Genomic DNA, 15,788 nt, shown 5'->3' with positions numbered 1-15,788 from the left:
CGCTTTTTATTGCAAAAAATATTTTTTGCGTTGCCACATTTTGAGAGCTATAATTTTTCTATATTTTGGTCCACAGAGTCATGTGAGGTCTTGTTTTTTGCGGGACGAGTTGATGTTTTTATTGGTAACATTTTCGGGCACGTGACATATTTTGATCGCTTTTTATTCCGATTTTTGTGAGGCAGAATGACCAAAAACCAGCTATTCATGAATTTCTTTTGGGGGAGGCGTTTATACCGTTCCGCGTTTGGTAAAATTGATGAAGCAGTTTTATTCTTCGGGTCAGTACGATTACAGCGACACCTCATTTATATCATTTTTTTATGTTTTGGCGCTTTTATACGATAAAAACTATTTTATAGAAAAAATAATTATTTTTGCATCGCTTTATTCTCAGGACTATAACTTTTTTATTTTTTTGCTGATGATGCTGTATGGCGGCTCGTTTTTTGCGGGACAAGATGACGTTTTCAGCGGTACCATGGTTATTTATATCTGTCTTTTTGATCGCGTGTTATTCCACTTTTTGTTCGGCGGTATGATAATAAAGCGTTGTTTTTTGCCTCGTTTTTTTTTTTTTCTTACGGTGTTTACTGAAGGGGTTAACTAGTGGGCCAGTTTTATAGGTCGGGCCGTTACGGACGCGGCGATACTAAATATGTGTACTTTTATTGTTTTTTTTTTTTTATTTAGATAAAGAAATGTATTTATGGGAATAATATTTTTATTTATTTTTTCATTATTTTGGAATATTTTTTTTTATTTTTTTTTACACATTTGAAATTTTTTTTTTTTACTTTTTTACTTTGTCCCAGGGGGGGACATCACAGATCAGTGATCTGACAGTTTGCACAGCACTCTGTCAGATCACTGATCTGACATGCAGCGCTGCAGCCTTCACAGTGCCTGCTCTGAGCAGGCTCTGTGAAGCCACCTCCCTCCCTGCAGGACCCGGATCCGCGGCCATCTTGGATCCGGGGCTGGAGGGAGCAGGGAGGGAGGTGAGACCCTCGCAGCAACGCGATCACATCGCGTTGCTGCGGGGGGCTCAGGGAAGCCCGCAGGGAGCCCCCTCCCTGCGCGGTGCTTCCCTGTACCGCCGGCACATCGCGATCATCTTTGATCGCGGTGTGCCGGGGGTTAATGTGCCGGGGGCGGTCCGTGACCGCTCCTGGCACATAGTGCCGGATGTCAGCTGCGACAAACAGCTGACACCCGGCCGCGATCGGCGGCGCTCCCCCCGTGAGCGCTGCCGATCGCATATGACGTACTATTGCGTCCTTGGGAAGTAAAGCCCACCCCACATGGACGCAATAGTACGTCTAATGGCAGAAAGGGGTTAACCAACAAGCAAAGGATCTTTATCGTCGCTTAGAGGGAAATTGAATATAACCAAAGGCAAATCCGATATGTTTACAAACAGGAAATTAACACCCCTCGCTATGATCTACTGTACCGCACTAAGATTAATCCGATAAGTGCTTCTGATTCACAAGCCAGACTGATTAAACCATTCAACAACTAATGGCATGCAAGGACATTAATTCGAAGCATTGGAGTGTCCTCAAGACTGATGCCATACCCAAATGTATCCTCCCACCTAGACCTCTAATCACGGCCAATGGATCCAGCAACCTCTGGGACCTACTGGTAAGAAGAAGCCATTATTCACCTGATCACAAGCAGGCCAAATCTACTAAAGAACCTATCCTTGGATTTTTTCCGGCAAAAAATTGGTAAAAAGCAAAGAGTTCAGTAACTCTGATGGAACTAGTTTTTCCATTTACTGAATAAAATGGCAGAACAAGTATTATGCAATACTGGTCTATGTTCCAGTTATCATCTGTCTACATGTCGATATTTTTATGGACTGATGGTTTTTCTTACAAAATCCTACATCAATTAACTTGTGCATCCAAGGGTGTTATGTATTATGCCCAATGCCCACATAACAAGATACATACCTGGATGACAACTTGAGAACTTAAAATCAGGACTAGAGAACATATTAGAGAAATTGAAAAAGCCAAAACTGCCCAAGCTGATGAACCACTGAAAACCCTGCCAAAGCATTTCAGATGTTACCACAACTCTGCCCTAAGTAAGCTCCTCATAAAGGCAACTGACCAAGTTAATTTGGGTCCATGACAGAGATGGAGATCTTTTTGAGGCTCTTGCCCAGATCGAGAGCCGCTGGATATACCAACTCAACCTGATTGCTCCAGCGGGTCCGAATGAAAGCTTCAGCTTTGGTTCTTTTCTTTAATTTGGGTATCCTTCTTCACATTTTTTAACTTTGGGTGGGATTGGGCATGATTTTATTTTATTATTTTCCATCTTAGAATTTGCTTTTAAGTCATATTCAAGGAAACACTTGCCTATATTGTAGACTCTAATATTTGGAGATGACATCAATTTATCTCTATTATATTGCTAAATTTCAATGTAGTAATGCCCTTGTCTATTTGTAAATTGTTCTATTGTGGTCCTCTCTATGTTGGATGATGTTCAATAACCTGTGTGCTCACCAACTTGGAAATCTCCCTAGCGATGTGTTCCACCTCTGTGCCCACACTTTCCCATGAGACTAATGGACTTCAATATGATTTTGGGCTTAACTTACTGTATGTGACTGTGACCATTCCATGTATCCCTCTGCTCTCTTTCCCTGCACATGCAGGCATTAACTACTAATGGACTATTCTGTTGTGGACATTATTGGTGTATATTTTTTTCATTTTCTTTCATTATTATGTTTTCATCCCTTATATATAATTTTGTGTATTTTGATTGGTCCTTATTGTATTTGTATTTACATATTTATTTTTCCCACTTTTAGTGTCTATTAGTGTTGAGCAATACCTTCCGATATTTGGAAATATCAGTATCGGATTGGATCAACCCATATCTCCATTACTAAGCCATGGGTTTGATGTCAACGGACAAAACAAAGGTGACAACAGCTCACAAATATGAACCCCACTTGCCACCTCTACAGGGCAAGTGAGAAAACCAGGGTAAAGCAATGGAATAGATGCACCTTTTCTGGTGCGGCTGCAGGCTGCTATTTTTAGTTTGGAGCTGCCAATATACATGATTCCTTACCAACCATGAGAATACTATCCCCAATCTGTCTGCATTAGCTTGTCTGGTTGCATAAAAAAGGGGAGAACCCCAGGATGTTTTTTTTATATTGCAGCCTGCAGCTATCAATTTTGCCTGGCTGGTTATCCAAAATACAGGCAAACCCACTACATTTTTTAAAATAAATTATAATTTATAATTATTTATAGCACAGGTGCCAGATAGTGAATACTCCCATCAGTTACAGTTTACCTCCTGTCAAAGCTGCGGGCTCATGCTTTCATTTGACAGCAAGGGCGCCGCTGCGCTCAGAACGGTAGTAATGATCTTATATACAGTACAGACCGAAAGTTTGGACACACCTTCTCATTTAAAGATTTTTCTGTATTTGCATGGCTATGAAAATTGTACATTCACACTGAAGGCATCAAAACTATGAATTAACACATGTGGAATTATATCCTTAACAAGAAAGTGTGAAACAACTGAAAATATGTCTTATATTCTAGGTTCTTCAAAGTAGCCACATTTTGCTTTGATGACTGCTTTGCACACTCTTGGAATTCTCTTGATGAGCGTCAAGAAGTAGTCACCGGGAATGGTTTTCACTTCACAGATGTGCCCTGTCAGGTTTAATAAGTGGGATTTCTTGCCTTATAAATGGGGTTGGGACCATCAGTTGTGTTGAACAGAAGTCTGGTGGATACACAGCTGATAGTCCTACTGAATAGACTGTTAGAATATTATGGCAAGAAAAAAGCAGCTAAGTAAAGAAAAAGGAGTGGCCCTCATTCCTTTAAGGATTGAAGGTCAGTCAGTCCGAAAAATTGGGAAATCTTTGTAGCTATCATTTCTTCCTCTGTACTTTAATTAAAATTGCATATATTTTCATCATTCCTAACTAGAAAGCAACAAGTTATGGCAATATTTTTTGAATAGAAAAAAGATGGTTGCATTTCTTGTGAAAATCCTTTTTGTAAAAGGATTTTTCATGTACTAAAGAAAATTCAGTATTTACACAATAAAATCCCATGGCAGACAAAATGACTAGTGATAAAAATTCCCCATTAAATGTCACCTGCTTAACCCAGCAGGAAGTACGTCGGCGTCTAAAAATCACTAAAATTGACAAATCTCCGGGCCCGGATGGGATACACCCCTGAGTATTGCAGGAATTAAGTACAGTCATTGATAGACCATTATTTTTAATCTTTAAAGACTCTATAGTAGGGTTGAGCAAAACAGATCGGCACTTTTCAAAAGTCGCCGACTTTTAGCAAAGTCTGGGATCGGGTGGGCGGTCGGCGATCTGTACTCCAAAGTCGGGTTTCGTTTTTTATATATATATATATATATATATATATATATATATATATATATATATATGTCATAGAGACACACATATATATATATTTATATTTACTTCAGCGCGATAATTTTGAAAAGCCAGTAATTCAATTGCCGGCTTTTCATTTCTCCTGCCTAAACCCGACATGATATGAGACATGGTTTACATACAGTAAACCATGTCATATCCCCCCTTTTTTTGCATATTACACACTACTAATGTTAGTAGTGTGTATGTGCAAAATTTCGGCGCTCTAGCTATTAAATTTAAGCTAGAGCTCCCAGGCTCAAGTTCATGAGGACATCCAGCAGAGGGCGCATCACCGCGAATAAAGGTAACTATAGGTCATTGACCTACATTACCTTCATTCTCTGGGGTTTTACAGCCATGAGCACAGCTGCATTAGCAGAGCTCCTGCCTGTAAAATATTTTAACCGCTTCAGATGGATTTACAGCGTGGGACGTTACAGATCAACGGAAGGTACAGTGGGGCAAAAAAGTATTTAGTCAGTCAGCAATAGTGCAAGTTCCACCACTTAAAAAGATGAGAGGCGTCTGTAATTTACATCATAGGTAGACCTCAACTATGGGAGACAAACTGAGAAAAAAAAATCCAGAAAATCACATTGTCTGTTTTTTTAACATTTTATTTGCATATTATGGTGGAAAATAAGTATTTGGTCAGAAACAAACAATCAAGATTTCTGGCTCTCACAGACCTGTAACTTCTTCTTTAAGAGTCTCCTCTTTCCTCCACTCATTACCTGTAGTAATGGCGCCTGTTTAAACTTGTTATCGGTATAAAAAGACACCTGTGCACACCCTCAAACAGTCTGACTCCAAACTCCACTATGGTGAAGACCAAAGAGCTGTCAAAGGACACCAGAAACAAAATTATAGCCCTGCACCAGGCTGGGAAGACTGAATCTGCAATAGCCAACCAGCTTGGAGTGAAGAAATCAACAGTGGGAGCAATAATTAGAAAATGGAAGACATACAAGACCACTGATAATCTCCCTCGATCTGGGGCTCCACGCAAAATCCCACCCTGTGGGGTCAGAATGATCACAAGAACGGTGAGCAAAAATCCCAGAACCACGCGGGGGGACCTAGTGAATGAACTGCAGAGAGCTGGGACCAATGTAACAAGGCCTACCATAAGTAACACACTACGCCACCATGGACTCAGATCCTGCAGTGCCAGACGTGTCGCACTGCTTAAGCCAGTACATGTCCGGGCCCGTCTGAAGTTTGCTAGAGAGCATTTGGATGATCCAGAGGAGTTTTGGGAGAATGTCCTATGGTCTGATGAAACCAAACTGGAACTGTTTGGTAGAAAAACAACTTGTCGTGTTTGGAGGAAAAAGAATACTGAGTTGCATCCATCAAACACCATACCTACTGTAAAGCATGGTGGTGGAAACATCATGCTTTGGGGCTGTTTCTCTGCAAAGGGGCCAGGACGACTGATCCGGGTACATGAAAGAATGAATGGGGCCATGTATCGTGAGATTTTGAGTGCAAACCTCCTTCCATCAGCAAGGGCATTGAAGATGAAACGTGGCTGGGTCTTTCAACATGACAATGATCCAAAGCACACCGCCAGGGCAACGAAGGAGTGGCTTCGTAAGAAGCATTTCAAGGTCCTGGAGTGGCCTAGCCAGTCTCCAGATCTCAACCCTATAGAAAACCTTTGGAGGGAGTTGAAAGTCCGTGTTGCCAAGCGAAAAGCCAAAAACATCACTGCTCTAGAGGAGATCTGCATGGAGGAATAGGCTAACATACCAACAACAGTGTGTGGCAACCTTGTGAAGACTTACAGAAAACGTTTGACCTCAGTCATTGCCAACAAAGGATATATTACAAAGTATTGAGATGAAATTTTGTTTCTGACCAAATACTTATTTTCCACCATAATATGCAAATAAATTGTTAAAAAAAACAGACAATGTGATTTTCTGGATTTTTTTTCTCAGTTTGTCTCCCATAGTTGAGGTCTACCTATGATGTAAATTACAGACGCCTCTCATCTTTTTAAGTGGTGGAATTTGCACTATTGCTGACTGACTAAATACTTTTTTGCCCCACTGTATGTATATTGTTGGTTTATAATTTTTAATTTGTTACAGAACGAGGGTCTTCAGGTGGATTGAGAGAGCAATAAAACATTAAAACAACCTGTGTGTTTTGTTTCATTAAAATACTTTTTATTAATGTGTGTGTTTTTTTTAACCCTTTCATACAATTGGATTAATAATGGATAGGTGTCAGAATTGACGCTTCTCCATTATTAATCTGGCTTAATGTCACCTTACAATAGCAAGGTGACATTAACCCTTCATTATCCCATATCCCACCGCTACACGGGAATGGGAAGAGAGTGGCCAAGTGCCAGAATAGGCGCATCTTACAGATGTGCCTTTTCTGGGGTGGCTGGGGGCAGATGTTTTTAGCCAGGGGGGGGCCAATAACCATGGACCCTCTCCAGGCTATTAATATCTGCCCTCAGTCACTGGCTTTACTACTCTGGCAGAAAAAATTGCGTGGGAGCCCATGCCAATTTTTTCCGCGATTTAACCCTTAAATTTAATAGCTAGAGCGCCGAAATTTTGCACATACACACTACTAACATTAGTAGTGTGTAATATGCAAAAAAAAGGGGGATATGACATGGTTTACTGTATGTAAACCATGTCTCATATCATGTCGGGTTTAGGCAGGAGAAATGAAAAGCCGGCAATTGAATTACCGGCTTTTCTGATATATAGCGCTGAAGCAAATATAAAAAAAGAAAATTTCCCATTGACTTTGCATTGGGTATCGTGTTTCGGCTAATCCCCGACCCCGACTTTTCAATAAGACCGGCCGATTTCACTCGACCCGACTTTTGAGAAAGTTGGGTTTCGTGAAACCCAACTCGACCTCAAAAAATGAAAAGTCGCTCAACCTTACTCCATAGTAACAGGGTCTGTACCACAGGACTGGCGTATAGCAAATGTGGTGCCAATATTCAAAAAGGGGACAAAAACTGAACTCAGTAATTATAGGCCAGTAAGCTTAACCTCTACTGTGGGTAAAATCCTGGAGGGCATTCTAAAGGATGCTATATTGGAGTATCTGAAGAGGAATAACCTCATGACCCAGTATCAGCACGGGTTTACTAGGGACCGTTCCTGTCAGACTAATCTGATCAGCTTCTATGATGAGGTAAGTTCCAGACAGGACCAAGAGAATCCAGTGGACGTAGTGTATATGGACTTTTCAAAAGCTTTTGATAAGGTGCCGCACAAAATGTTGATACATAAAATGAGAATAATGGGGATAGGGGATAATATGTGTAAGTGGGTTGAGAGCTGGCTCAGGGATAGGAAACAAAGGGTGGTTATTAATGGAGCACACTCGGACTGGGTAGCGGTTAGCAGTGGAGTACCACAGGGGTCAGTATTGGGCCCTCTTCTTTTTAACATATTTATTAATGACCTTGTAGGGGGCATTCAGAGCAGAATTTCAATATTTGCAGATGACACTAAACTCTGCAGGGTAATCAATACAGAGGAGGACAATTTTATATTACATGATGATTTTTTTTTTTTTTTTTTTTAAATTCTTTATTTAAAGTTTTCAAATATTACATGATGATTTATGTAAACTAGAAGCTTGGGCTGATAAATGGCAAATGAGCTTTAATGGGGATAAATGTAAGGTGATGCACTTGGGTAGAAGTAATAAGATGAATAACTATGTGCTTAATTCTAAAGCTCTGGGCAAAACCGTCAATGAAAAAGACCTGGGAGTATGGGTGGATGGCAAACTCATATTCAGTGGCCAGTGTCAGGCAGCTGCTACAAAGGCAAATAAAATAATGGGATGCATTAAAAGAGGCATAGATGCACATGAGAAGAACATAATTTTACCTCTAAACAAGTCACTAGTTTGACCACACTTAGAATACTGTGCACAGTTCTCGTCTCCGGTGTATAAGAAAGACATAGCTGAACTAGAGCGGGTGCAGAGAAGAGCGACCAAGGTTATTAGAGGACTGGGGGGTCTGCAATACCAAGATAGGTTATTACACTTGGGGCTATTAGTTTGGAAAAACGAAGACTAAGGGGTGATCTTATTTTAATGTATAAATATATGAGGGGACAGTACAAAGACCTTTCAGATGATCTTTTTAATCATAGACCTGAGACAGGGACAAGGGGGCATCCTCTACATCTGGAGGAAAGAAGGTTTAAGCATAATAACAGGCGTGGGTTCTTTACTGTAAGAGCAGTGAGACTATGGAACTCTCTGCCGTATGATGTTGTAATGAGTGATTCATTACTTAAATTTAAGAGGGGATTGGATACCTTTCTTGAAAAGTATAATGTTACAGGGTATATATACTAGATTCCTTGATAGGGCGTTGATCCAGGGAACTAGTCTGATTGCCGTATGTGGAATCTGGAAGGAATTTTTTTCCCCAATGTGGAACTTACTCTTTGCCACATGGTTTTTTTTTGCCTTCCTTTGGATCAACATGTTAGGGCATGTTAGGTTAGGCTATGGGTTGAACTAGATGGACTTAAGGTCTCCCTTCAACCTTAATAACTATGTTACTATGTTACTATGATTTCCAAATTTTGACTGAGTTTCATAGTACATTTTTTTTTTAACCATAACATTATAGTAAGTTTAGTAATATACAGTTACTTTCATTCTAAAAGCTTCAGATTTACTCAAATTATTTGATGCAAAAATGAATACACCAATCATCAAAAACAACTACATGTAACATTTTCTATGATGATTTTTAAGGAACACTTCAAGTCTTCTTAGCATTGAATGAACTAGTTGGCAACTTATTGCAACATATATCCTTCTTCTTTCTTCAACACTGAACTCTTTTTTATTTTTTAAATATTTTTAAAAGCATGCTTTTTTACTTTTTGCATGCTTCAATAGTCTCCATGGGATACTAGAAGCTGCAGTTGTCTGATCGGCTCTGCTACGTACAGGCGATGATCAGATCGCCCATATGTAGCAGAAATGCTCACTTGGTATGAACGCTGACCACTGGGCAGTGCTCATAGCAATCTGGCTATGACAACCATCTGCTAGAGACCTCTGGTTGTTATGCCAACCCATAAGTGGCCCGCAATCATGTGACGGGGTCACGAAGGGTGAGTTTAGTGATGAGCTTCCGGTAAGCGAGAGTTAAATGCTGCTCTCAGAGATTGACAGTGGCTTTTAACTAGTTAACAGCAGCGGGTGGATTGTGATTCCAACCACGGCTGTTGCGGGCATATGTCATCTGTATATATCAGCTGTCATGTGCCCGGAAAGGTGTGGGCTCAGCACTGGAACCCTCACCAAACAGGGAAGTCTGACATCGGCATACTATTACAACCGATATTGCAAAGGGGTTAAAAGTGATAAATTGTTGACTGACAAGTTCAATCCAAATATGCAAATAAAATGCTAGATTTTTTTAGAGATATGTTATATTACTGATAACGTGTAAAGAAGACCACATCTAACATACAAACCGATAGACTTTTATTCAGGGCAAAAATATAATATACCCTGTGGATCAATATTTTTGTTTGGACATAGAAATAATGTGTGATGTAAACTTATAAGCTGGTGTTCACTGCACTGATTTTTAAAAGCTTGGTAGAGTACTCATCATGTACTAGATATGATGCAGCCCTTATTTAGTCCATTCATTAGTGCACAGTGATCATTTCTATGTACAGATACAGTATTCTCAATTTGTTTAGTAACACTGCACTACAAATGGCATTTAATATTAATTGACAACATTGAAATGAATGCTATTGTATACCTAAGGGCAACTATATGACCTGCCTTATGGCTAAAAAGTCATTCATAAGACTGATGGTCAAAATGAGGAAGTGACTCTGGGTCCTTTATATACATCTGAACAGAGAACTGAAAACCACATAATATATCATGGGCTATGCGTCTCTATGTGACCCAGCAATGTGTTTTTATCTCCATGGCATTAATTCTTAAATAGAGAGATGATAGACAGATAGATAGATAGATAGATAGATAGATAGATAGATAGATAGATAGATAGATAGATAGACAGACAGACAGACAGACAGACAGACAGATAGATAGATAGATAGATAGATAGATAGATAGATAGAAAAGAAAAAAGAAAAAGCAGCAACAGCAATGAATCCGGGTGCCGTGCCCCCCCAAGAGAAATACCAAATCTTCAAAATAATAGAAAAAATTGGAGGCAGCACACCAACTTGAAAAAGTGAAAAAAAAATGCTATCTAATTGCCCATAATGGCGACGTTTTGAAAGGCTTACACTTGAGGCTGAAATGTCGCAATTATGGGTTATTAAATAGCATTTTGTCACCTCTGTGTTACCTTCAATTTTTTCTAATAGATGGATAGATATATTACAAAACAAAAGATATATAGATATAGGTGGACAGGTACATGGTAACATAGTAACACAGTTAGCAAGGCCAAAAAAAGACATTTGTCCATCCAGTTCAGCCTATATTCCATCATAATAAATCCCCAGATCTACGTCCTTCTACAGAACCTAATAATTGTATGATACAATATTGTTCTGCTCCAGGAAGACATCCAGGCCTCTCTTGAACCCCTCGACTGAGTTCGCCATCACCACCTCCTCAGGCAAGCAATTCCAGATTCTCACTGCCCTAACAGTAAAGAATCCTCTTCTATGTTGGTGGAAAAACCTTCTCTCCTCCAGACGCAGAGAATGCCCCCTTGTGCCCGTCACCTTCCTTGTTATAAACAGATCCTCGGATAGATAGACAGATACATGGATAGATATCTATATGTATTTATCTGAAAACATCTAAGGAATCCTTTGAAAATCATCTACATGTATTCTTTGAAACCAAGATATTGAATGAGAAAAAGGGTAAGAGGCAGGAGGGGGATGAAGGAAAATGAGAAAGAATGAGAAACAAAGACAGAGGTCATATTTCCTCAAGAATGCCATTTTGTATACCAGTCTTAAAGAGGTTGTCTGGGACTTTAACATTGATGGCCTATCTTTAGGATAGGTCATCAATGTCTAATAAGTTGGGCTGTCACATCCAGCACTCTGACCGATCAGCTGTCCCGGTGTCAGTTACAGAGCTTCACAGTGGCAGAATAGAGTCTGTGGCCTGGTACTGCGCATCCACCCCATATTTAAATCAATGGCACTGGGAACGGCTAATCAGCGGGGATGCAGGTTGTCGCACCCCCACCGATCACACAAACAAATGAAGGGTCAGCTGAACTAAAGGTACCGTCACACATAACGATATCATTAACGATATTGTTGCTTTTTGTGACGTAGCAACGATATCGTTAACGAAATCGTTATGTGTGACAGCGACCAACGATCAGGCCCCTGCTGGGAGATCGTTGGTCGCTGGGGAAAGTCCAGCACTTTATTTTGTCGCTGGATCTCCCACTGACATCGCTGAATCGGCGTGTGTGACGCCGATTCAGCGATGTCTTCACTGGTAACCAGGGTAAACATCGGGTTACTAAGCGCAGGGCCGCGCTTAGTAACCCGATGTTTACCCTGGTTACCGTTGTAAATGTAAAAAAACAAACACTACATACTTACATTCCCAGTGTCTGGTCATGTCCCTCGCCGTCGGCTTCCCGCACTGACTGGTGAGCGCCGGCCAGCCGTAAAGCACAGCACAGCGGTGACGTCATCGCTGTACTTTACGGCCGGCACTCAGTCAGTGCAGGAAGCTGAAGGCGAGAGGCCTGACCAGACACCGGGAATGTAAGTATGTAGTGTTTGTTTTTTTACATTTACAACGGTAACTAGGGTAAACATCAGGTTACTAAGCGCGGCCCTGCGCTTAGTAACCCGATGTTTACCCTGGTTACCCGGGGACCTCGGGATCATTGGTCGCTGGAGAGCTGTCTGTGTGACAGCTCTCCAGCGACCAAACAGCGACGCTGCAGCGATCGGCATCATTGTCGGTATCGCTGCAGCGTCGCTTAGTGTGACGGTACCTTAAGATGTGACAGGATTGTTACAAAATGTGTACCTCATAATCAATTTGATGTATCTTATCATTTCTGTGCACAACCATAAGAAATGTACTGTCATTAAGGACTGGAGTATATTCCTATTTTAGGTTATGCTACTTTTGTGATGTAAATTGTGCTGTATTTGTTGGTCGTCCTTGGTCTTACCAGCTCCAAGCTAAGTTTCAATTACAACTACTTTACCTTCAACTATTTTTCTCTTTTTGGGGCTGGCATAAAAACACTAAAAGTTGCAAAATTTTTGCTCAACTACTTGTTTCACAAACATTTTGCAAATAATTAAAATACTTTTCCAGCAGAATTTGAACTAAGAACTGAAGAATCTGGGCCAGAAAGTGATAGGAAAGGAGAATATTTGAAAAAAGGAGAGAGAAAATCAAAGAGAAAGAGAAAATGGGACAAAGAGAAAAAAGCAAGAAAAAGAGAGACAGAGAAAGAAAAAGAAAAGAGGAAAGAAAGAAAGAATGAAAGAAAGAAATAAAGAAAGAAAGAAAGAATGAAAGAATGAAAGAAAGAAAGAAAGAATGAAAGAAAGAAAGAAAGAATGAAAGATGAAAGCAAGAGAGAGAAAAAGAGAATAACAGAGACAGAGATTTATTTTATTTTTCCTTTTGAGCTGTATTTTCCTCCCGGGAGTAATAGGGCACAGGTGACTTGAGTGTTATTCTAAAATATGTAACTAAACAGTAAACGAAAACCAATAAGAGCTTGTTTAAGCACTGCGGAGATCAATGAACTTGAGAACATAATAAACTGGAGCCTACAAAGAATCAATTCACAAATGTGGAAGAGAATATATTACCTGAATAAAACATATCTGGTTTGGCTAGCACAGGAATCTTTCCCGATTTTTATCCAGCCTTCACATAACATGATACAAGCAAAATTCTATGTGGGATATTAATAATTTCTTATTATAATATAGACTCAAATAAAATAATTTTATCTTGGATGGTTAAAGACTAGAGAAAACAAAGAATGTAATATAATTTCTAAATAAGTGTCCTGAAATGCAGTTAGTAAATTCTCGGTTGTGGTATGTGTTTACTAAGAGGTGTGTGACTCTGGGCGAGGACTCGTCATGTAGAATGTATACAATAAACACACCCTGACCTTAATTTATTATGAAGAGTCAACACGCTTTACTGCATATAGACCAAGCCTTTGGTGGAAGTTGGCAAACAGAAACTTTAAAGAAACCTTTTTTTTCCTCTTTCTTGTGCTGCCTGCTTTAGCGATATTTGTGCATAGTCTAATGTTCTTGCTACAAGAAAGCCTAAACTTGATCATTGTAAACTAAGTCACTTCTAAAAGCTTTACAAATTGAGGATTAAAAATATGTATGGTATTAAATTTGTCCCAAGTGGGATAGGAACCTGTCTATTGCTGCATTATCCGTTCTATATGGCCACGTTCACACGTTCAGTATTCGGTCAGTATTTTACATCGGTATCTGTAAGCCAAAATCAGGAATTGGTGACAAATGCAGAGGGAAAGTATAATATAAAGATTTCACCCACTCCTGGTTTTGGATTACAAATAGTGATGTAAAATACTGATCAAATGCTAAATGTGTGAATGTGGTCTAAAAGAAGAACCTTCTCCCTAATAATACCCATATGTAGGTACTCTGTTAGTCAATGCCCTACCATTTAAAGTGGGCACACCTATACCTATGACTTGAGTTGCCATCTTTTCAAGCAGCACCCAGTATTTCATTGCTTTACTTCAAACATTCTTGAAACTTTTTGCAATGTTAGAATTCCCAAGCTTTGTTTTCCTGATTTTGTTTCTGTTGCGAAATGCTAAGCATCTAAACATTTTTAGTCTGTTTTAGGGTACAAAATATACAGGCGTGATGTTTACTGTGAATGAAAAGGAAAATGTAATCTACAGGTTACACACAATAGGACCTATTCATCAAGCTAAATTCTGGCATAATTTGCACTAAAAAACTATTTTCCATGAATTGTTTTAGACTTTTTTTTAATTGTCCAACTTTTGGGTATATGGCTGAAAGTGCAATACAACGTTGCAAAAAATGATCCAAAATTATAGTGCACAATTCTGACACAAAGAAAGGCAACCAATAGTTGGTGTAAACTTAGACTAGACAGATTTATCACACAGCATGATCAGAGAAATCCCTGTACTCACTGAAGGTGTAACCTTACATCTTTTTTTTTAAATCCTGAATCTTTTTATGGAACATTTTTTAAATAATAACACAACAACAAAATATGCAGTCCTACATAAATCACAAAAACAGAAAGAAGGTGATTTCCTCACCCCTCCACCAGAACGTAAGTCCTGGAACTATTTTATAGAGCAAAATTGAAAAGAATTTTTTTGTGTTATATAATGACATTACTATATATTCAGGAAAGTCCAATAATTAGTCAATATGGTATAATGTAAAAACGGAGGTTATCCAGTCAATGTCCATTTCTACCATTCACACAGAGCCTCGAAAGGGAAAGTTAGCTTAGTGTGCATATAGAATCAGTTCTACAAAAGTAGGATTCTCGATGGTAGTCCTGAGGTATTAATCCGTGTACCCCAAATATTTTCAAATTTTTTCATCATATTTCTTTTTTTATGCACACCCTTTTCTAAACTTATAAGTTCCTTTACTCTATTAATAATTTCACAATTTGAAGGGGGAGTAGATTGTATCTAAAGGGAAGCAATACGTTTTCTAGCAGTACAGTATTCTGGATATATCAATTGCTGTTGGGTCCAACTCGGGAAGATCTAGTAAAATATCCAATATGCATTGATTGTGCTCTGGCTTAATTGCTATTAATTTTGTCTAGAACATCATTCCAAGAAGAGCCAATATTGCTGCATTCCCATATCATGTACATGAGGTATTCATTAGGTAAATCACATATCGAACAGTTAGAGTTTTGGTTTACACCAATCCTGTGAATAAATATTGGAGTTTTATATTTCCTATGGATCATTTGTTTGTGATAACCTTTGTGTGATCTGTGTGATGTAATAAAGATGTAAGGTTACAAGTTCCATAATTGCTGGGACTTTATTTGAACCATTTACACTACTCGTGCAACACAGCTACAGTTGAGTGTCGATTGTTTTGGAATTCTTTATTCATCAAAAAACATAAACCACTTTGATAAATATGACACATTTTATGATTATCTAAGTAAAGCTTGCACTTTCTAAGAATTAGGCAGTTTTGATAAATATATCCCAATGTGTTTGGGGAAGCCATTTTTGTTGTTTTGACTCTAGTGTTCTGGGATTTTAGAAGGCACTTTGTCTGAT

The 15,788-nt window shown here is 39.2% G+C and overlaps 1 protein-coding gene and 1 long non-coding RNA gene across 3 annotated transcripts in view; one reads left to right on the top strand and one right to left on the bottom strand.

Annotated features, from left to right (window-relative positions):
* LOC138641468 (uncharacterized) overlaps nt 1-15,309 on the top strand; it is a 37,636-nt gene extending 22,327 nt beyond the window's left edge. Inside the window, exon 3 of one of the 2 annotated variants that reach the window (XR_011313861.1) lies at nt 12,797-15,309. This is a non-coding gene — a long non-coding RNA (uncharacterized lncRNA). Of the gene's footprint in view, nt 1-12,793 lie in introns of both variants that reach the window. The other variant, XR_011313862.1, reaches the window with a different exon arrangement.
* Nucleotides 1-15,788, bottom strand: part of HNF4G (hepatocyte nuclear factor 4 gamma) — a 264,222-nt gene that overhangs the window by 222,594 nt on the left and 25,840 nt on the right. The gene's annotated exons all lie outside the window — the stretch shown is intronic.

Source organism: Ranitomeya imitator, chromosome 6 (genome assembly GCF_032444005.1).
Source record: "Ranitomeya imitator isolate aRanImi1 chromosome 6, aRanImi1.pri, whole genome shotgun sequence".
NCBI classification, from domain to species: domain Eukaryota; kingdom Metazoa; phylum Chordata; class Amphibia; order Anura; family Dendrobatidae; genus Ranitomeya; species Ranitomeya imitator.
This window is presented reverse-complemented; position numbering and strand designations above follow the sequence as displayed.